Source organism: Lathyrus oleraceus, chromosome 3, assembly GCF_024323335.1.
Source record: "Lathyrus oleraceus cultivar Zhongwan6 chromosome 3, CAAS_Psat_ZW6_1.0, whole genome shotgun sequence".
In the NCBI taxonomy this organism is placed as follows: Eukaryota; Viridiplantae; Streptophyta; class Magnoliopsida; order Fabales; family Fabaceae; genus Lathyrus; species Lathyrus oleraceus.
Window position 1 is genome coordinate 217,117,098 of NC_066581.1, and position 6,596 is coordinate 217,123,693.

Below are 6,596 nucleotides of genomic sequence, written 5' to 3' on the forward strand. Positions count from 1 at the left end.
TGTTAGAAATCCTATGGACGATCCTAATGAACACCTAACCAAGTTTGTGCAGTACGCAGATACTGTAAAGGCGAATGGTGTATCTCAAGATGCGATAAGACTGCGCCTCTTTCCTTTCTCACTAAGAGACAGAGCTTGGGATTGGTTGCAATCCTTGCCATCCAACTCCGTTACGACATGGGAAGAACTGAAGAACGTTTTCTTATCCCGATATTTTCCGCCGAGGAAAACTGCTATGCTGAGAGCTCAAATTAATGGATTCAGGCAAAAAGATGTGGAATCTCTCTACGAAGCGTGGGAGAGATACAAGGACATGATGAGGATATGTCCACATCAGGGTCTCGAAGACTGGGTGATCATTCACGCATTTTACAATGGGCTTCTGTATAACACAAGACTTACAATAGACGCTGCCGCGGGCGGTGCACTTATGGATAAGCCATACACCGAAGCATATCAACTCATTGAAAACATGGCCCAAAACCATTGCCAATAGGGAGGTGAAAGAACTCCAGTGGAAAAGTCCCAGACGAAGGGTGGAATGTACGAAATCAGTAGCCTTGACCATGTTCATGCAAAGGTAGATGCCCTTGTCCAAAAATTAGATAACTTGACCATACCACCCGCAGCCACCGTGGCTGCTGTAACTCCGAACTGCGAGTTATGTGGAAACCCTGGACACACTGCACAAGAATGTCAAATATTAGCAGGAGTCCCAACCGATCAAGTGAATTACACACAAGGAAATCCCTATTCAAATACCTACAACCCAGGTTGGAAAAACCATCCTAATTTCTTGTATAAGAATAACAATGCCCTTTATGCACCTGGCCAAGCACCAGCTGTACCGCCTGGATATCAAAAGCCAGCTAATAATGCTCCTAATATGCCTAGGAAGTCAAATCTCGAGTTAATGATAGAAAGCTTCATAGCTACTCAAGCTCAAACAAACAAGGACTTCTTGAACCAAAACATACATACTAGCGAGCAACTTAAACAACTAGCGAACATAGTAGATGCCTTAGCCACCCACAATAAAATGCTTGAAACACAGATTTTGTAAGTGGCTCAACATCAAGCATCTACAGCCGCTCCAGCTGGAACATTTCCTGGACAGCCGCAACCTAATCCAAAAGGACATGCAAATGCCGTTATACTGAGGAGTGGAAAAGAAGTAGACAGACCCGTAGATCCAAGACTCCAAAACCCTGCCATGTACCAAAAACCCGATAAAACCTCAACTGAGCAGGTGAATGAACCAAAGGAAATAGAAGATAATACCCAAGAGGCCGAAGAGAAAGAAAAACCTTATGTGCCTTCACCTCCTTATAAACCACCCGTTCCGTATCCTCAAAGACTCAAAAGTTCTAAAACTGCGAATCAATTTAGGAAATTTGTTGAACTTCTGAAGCAACTAAACATTACGATACCCTTTACAGAAGCCATCACACAAATGCCCTCCTATGCCAAATTTCTTAAGGAAATCATATCCAATAAGAAAAAGATTGAGGATGACGAAACAGTTACACTTACTGCCGAGTGTAGCACCATAATCCAGAATAACATGCCTCCCAAACTAAAGGACCTAGATAGTTTCTCCATACCCTGTGTCATTGGAAAATTCGTCATAGAGAAAGCTCTATGCGATCTAGGAGCCAACATTAGTGTAATTCCCTTAACCCTTTGTAGAAGGCTCAGTATGGGAGAATTAAGACCAACCAAGATGCCTGTTCAATTAGCTGACCGCTCAATCAAATATCCTGTCGGTATACTAGAGAATGTCCCAGTACGTGTAGGACAATTTTACATTCCTACAGACTTCATAATCATGGACATGAAAGAAGATGCCAATACACCTATCATTTTAGAAAGGCCATTCTTGGCTACCGCCGGAGCCATAATAGACGTAAAGAGAGGTAAGCTGACATTCAAAGTTGGAGAGGAAAAGGTTGAATTCATCTTAACCCAATTCTTACAAGCGCCAGCCATAGACGACACTTGTTATCTACTCGATGTCATAGACAAATGCGTGAGAGAAATGGAGATGGAAGAAACCACGTGCTCTGAAATAATGAAAATCCAAATCCCTCTAATCTTTGAAGACAATAATTGGCATGAACCATACCATAATGAAAGTCTAAGCGAATTCTTAGCACTTACACCCAACCACATGCCATGCCCAAAGAAACCTGACTTGGAACTAAAAACACTACCAAAGAACCTAAGATACGAATTCCTAGACACTGAACTGAAAAGACCAGTAATAGTCAACGCTGACTTAGGACAGATGGAAACTGAGAAATTATTAGATGTCCTAAGAAAATATCCAACAGCTTTAGGATATAACATCGCCGATCTAAAAGGAATAAGTCCTTCAATCTGTATGCATCGTATTATGCTGGAGGAAGACTGTAAAACCTCTAGAGAACACCAGAGAAGGATCAACCCAATCCTAAGTACGGTAGTCAAGGATGAAGTAAAGAAACTTCTAGATGCTGGAATCATATACCCGATCTCAAATAGTCAATGGGTTAGCCCCGTTCATGTAGTACCCAAGAAAGGAGGTGTTACAGTTGTTAAGAACGAGAATGGAGAATCCATAGCACAAAGAGTTGTGACTGGAAGTAGAATGTGTATTGACTATAGAAAACTAAATGCTTGAACGATTAGCTAAGCATTCTCACTTCTGCTATCTAGACGATTATTCAGGACTCTTTCAAATCCCAATCCATCCTGACGACCAAGAAAAGACTACCTTCACATGCCCTTATGGTACATTCGCCTACCGACGAATGCTATTTGGACTATGCAACGCTCCCGCAACATTTCAAAGATGTATGATGGCAATCTTTGCCGATTTTATAGATGACATCATGGAAGTCTTTATGGATGATTTTTCTGTTTGTGGGCAGAGTTTTGAAGGATGTCTATCTAACCTTGAATTGTTACTCGAAAGATGCGTGAAAGTAAACCTCATTTTAAACTGGGAGAAATTCCATTTCATGGTTCAACAAGGAATTGTATTAGGTCACGTGGTATCTGACAGAGGAATTGAAGTAGACAAAGCTAAAATCGAAATTATAGAGAACCTTCAACCTCCGAAAACCGTTCGAGAAATAAGAAGCTTTCTAGGACACGCCGGTTTCTACCGACGTTTTATTAAAGATTTCTCGAAAATAACCAATCCACTTACAGGATTATTAATGAAAGACGCTGATTTCATATTTGATGAAAAATGCTTAACAACGTTCAACCAACTGAAAACATCTTTAATAACCGCACCCATAATGCAACCACCTGACTAGAGATTGCCATTTGAAATCATGTGCGACGCAAGTGATTACACAGTAGGCGCAATATTGGGACAAAGGAAGGATAAGAATCTTCATGCTATTTACTATGCGAGCGGAACACTAGATCCAGCCCAAATGAACTACGCCACCACAGAAAAATAACTTCTAGCAGTCGTGTTCGCGTTGGACAAATTCCGTTCCCACCTAGTAGGGGCGAAAATTATCATTTATACCGACCACGCCGCTATTAGATATCTGTTAAGTAAGAAGGATGTCAAACCAAGACTTTTAAGATGGACCCTGCTCTTACAAGAATTTGATCTAGAGATAAAACATAAGAAAGGTACTGAAAACGTAGTAGCAGACCACTTATCACGTATCGAAGGGAACAAACCTGAACAAACCCCAATTAATGATGATTTCCCTTACGAATGACTCATATCCCAAATGGAAAACCATATGCCTGAACTAACATTAAACGATACGGAAATAGAAGAATCCGTGGAAGCAGTACATGCGAATGCAACTCTGCCATGGTACGCTGACTTTGTCAACTACCTAGCCGTCAGAGTACTTCCACCGGACCTATCTTACCAACAAAAGAAGAAGTTCTTTCACGACCTAAAACAGTATTACTGGGATGAACCTCTACTTTTGAAAAGAGGTACCGACGGTATCTTCCATCGATGTGTTCCGGAGGATGAAATAGATGATATAATCTCTCATTACCATTCCGCTCCCTATGGAGGGCATGCAAGTACCTCAAAAACCTGCACTAAGATCCTGCAATCAGGCCTCTTTTGGTCTACTCTATGGAAAAACGTCCATAACGCGGTTATAAAATGCGACCGGTGCCAATGCACTGGCAACATCTCAAGATGTGACGAAATGCCACAAAGAGGGATCTTAGAAGTGGAAGTCTTTGACGTATGGGGGATTGACTTCATGGGACCATTCCCAGCTTCTTTTGGTAATAAATACATACTCGTTGATGTCGACTATGTTTCAAAATGGATCGAGGCTGTAGATTTTCCAACAAATGACACACGAGTAGTGATCAAGTTATTCAAAAACGTTATCTCTTCCAGATTCAGTGTGCCGAAACTAGTAGCTAGTGATGGTGGCTCCCACTTCATATCGAATATATTCGGAAAACTCCTTCTAAAGTATGGAGTCCGACACCGCGTAGCAACACCTATCATCCACAAACTAGCGGGGAAGTCGAAGTCTCGAATCGAGAAATAAAACAAATTCTTGAGAAGACCGTAGGAATATCCAGAAAAGACTGGTCATCCAAACTAAACAAAGCTTTGTGGGCCTATAGGACGGCTTACAAAACCCCGATAGGAACCACACCCTTCAAACTAGTTTATGGTAAATCATGTGACCTCCCTGTAGAATTGGAACACAAAGCATATTGGGCAATCAAGACCCTAAATGTAAACTACACCTCCGCAGGCGAGAAACGGATTCTGGACATGCACGAATTAGAAGAGCTGAGATTGGACGCTTACGAGAATTCCAGGATCTACAAAGAGAGAACCAAAAGATGGCATGCCAAACGCATTTCTAGGAAGGAGTTTAGAGTCGGCGACATAGTGCTACTATTCAATTCAAGACTTAAACTTTTTCTAGAAAACTCAAGTCTCGGTGGTTTGGCCCTTTCGAGATCACCAAAGTCTTAAATAGTGGTGTGATAGAAATAAAAGGTAGGGATAGTGACCGTTTTATAGTAAACAGGCAGCGACTAAAGCATTATCATAATATAGAAAATAGAGACTATTCGATCAGTCTCAGACTCATAGAGCTGCCCGCTCAACCCCAAACCTAGTACAACGCGACGCTACTGTCGAACTTACGACATTAAACAAAGTGCTTAGTGGGTGACAACCCACCCTTTTTCCTTTTTGTTATTTTCCTTACACTCTATTTTTCCTTCTTTAATTTTCTTCTTTACTTTGTTTGCTCCCCTCTTCTTGATTCTTTGCAGTCATTCTTGTTATTTCTAGTAACTAACTTAGACATATTGGATACTGATAAACAGAATAATTACTAACTAGTTAGTTAGTTAACTACTTTCATCATGCAACAAATAGAGACAGTTTTCAGAGGCAGAGTTCAACGAAGGCGGTATGATTATCTAGCCCGGAAGGATATGGCATTGACCATATATTATGATGGACCGACCATGGATAAATTAGGCATCCGAGATAGCATCCTATATATGTTTAACCAACTTGGGTGGGAGAACGCATCCATTAAGACACGGTTTGTCACGTACCGTGAACTAACCTTAGAATTCCCGAGCTCCCTTGTATACAACCCCGAACATGGTTACGGACTTAACAAAGGGTTGATATCCTTTAAGTTATTTAGCACGGACTTTACCTATACCCGTCGAGACCTTGCTGACCTCTTAGGATTCCCCAGTGGCCCTTTCATTTTTACTACCCGCCAAGAGGACCTTATCGATGATATTGACCTAGATAACTTTTAGGGTAGTATAACTGGAGAATCCAACCCTAACCCGAATGAGATGCACTCACAAAAGATCCATAACCCTGCTATCCGATACTTTCATAAGATACTAGCCCACACCTTATTTGGTAAGGAAGAGAATAACACAATAGTATCCCGCGATGAACTTTTCATCTTGCTATGTGTCGATCAAGGTCGACACGTCAATATCGTGACATTCATGATGGAAAGGTTTGTTCACCTTGCTAAGAATAACCGTACCCCAATAATAATAGGTGGTCTAGTAACCATGATAGCAGACGCCATAGGACTTGTACGCCCACTTTATGAGCTTGTACCTTTTGGAAACATCCGCCCAATGGATATCGAGTTTTGCTTTGACCGCAGAATCATAGGAAACATTGGGACGGATACCTTTGATTATTTAATCAGTAACAAAGTGGTTCGACTATCTACATTGCCTAACCATGAGAAACCGAGTGTTCACAACTGCAACAACTGGCTATACGACTTAAATGAACACCCTATTGATCCACCTTCACCTCCCGCTACACCGCCCAAATATGAGCTTATCAATGACCCTATCCATAAGGAAGAATCTGACCCTGAAATACCTCCCAACTATTATAACATTAATGAACCGGCTCCTCCATCATATGTTGATAATCATGCCATGCTCATCACCCATCTGAATGCTTTCCAAGTTGACATCACAATTGTGAAAGAAGAGATAAAGCTCATACGCTTTGATGTCCTAGGCCTGATGGATATAGCCGTTGAGCAGTTTCATTATCTGAACGACGCTGTCGCTGCATTGGGACAAAA

At 41.4% G+C, this 6,596-nt stretch overlaps 1 non-coding gene across 1 annotated transcript; it reads right to left on the minus strand.

The window, feature by feature from the left end:
* Positions 1-235: 235 nt before the first annotated feature.
* On the minus strand, positions 236-342 carry LOC127133376 (small nucleolar RNA R71). The gene has a single exon (XR_007807355.1). It is a non-coding gene; the product is annotated as a small nucleolar RNA R71 (small nucleolar RNA).
* Between the last annotated feature and the right edge of the window lie 6,254 nt (positions 343-6,596).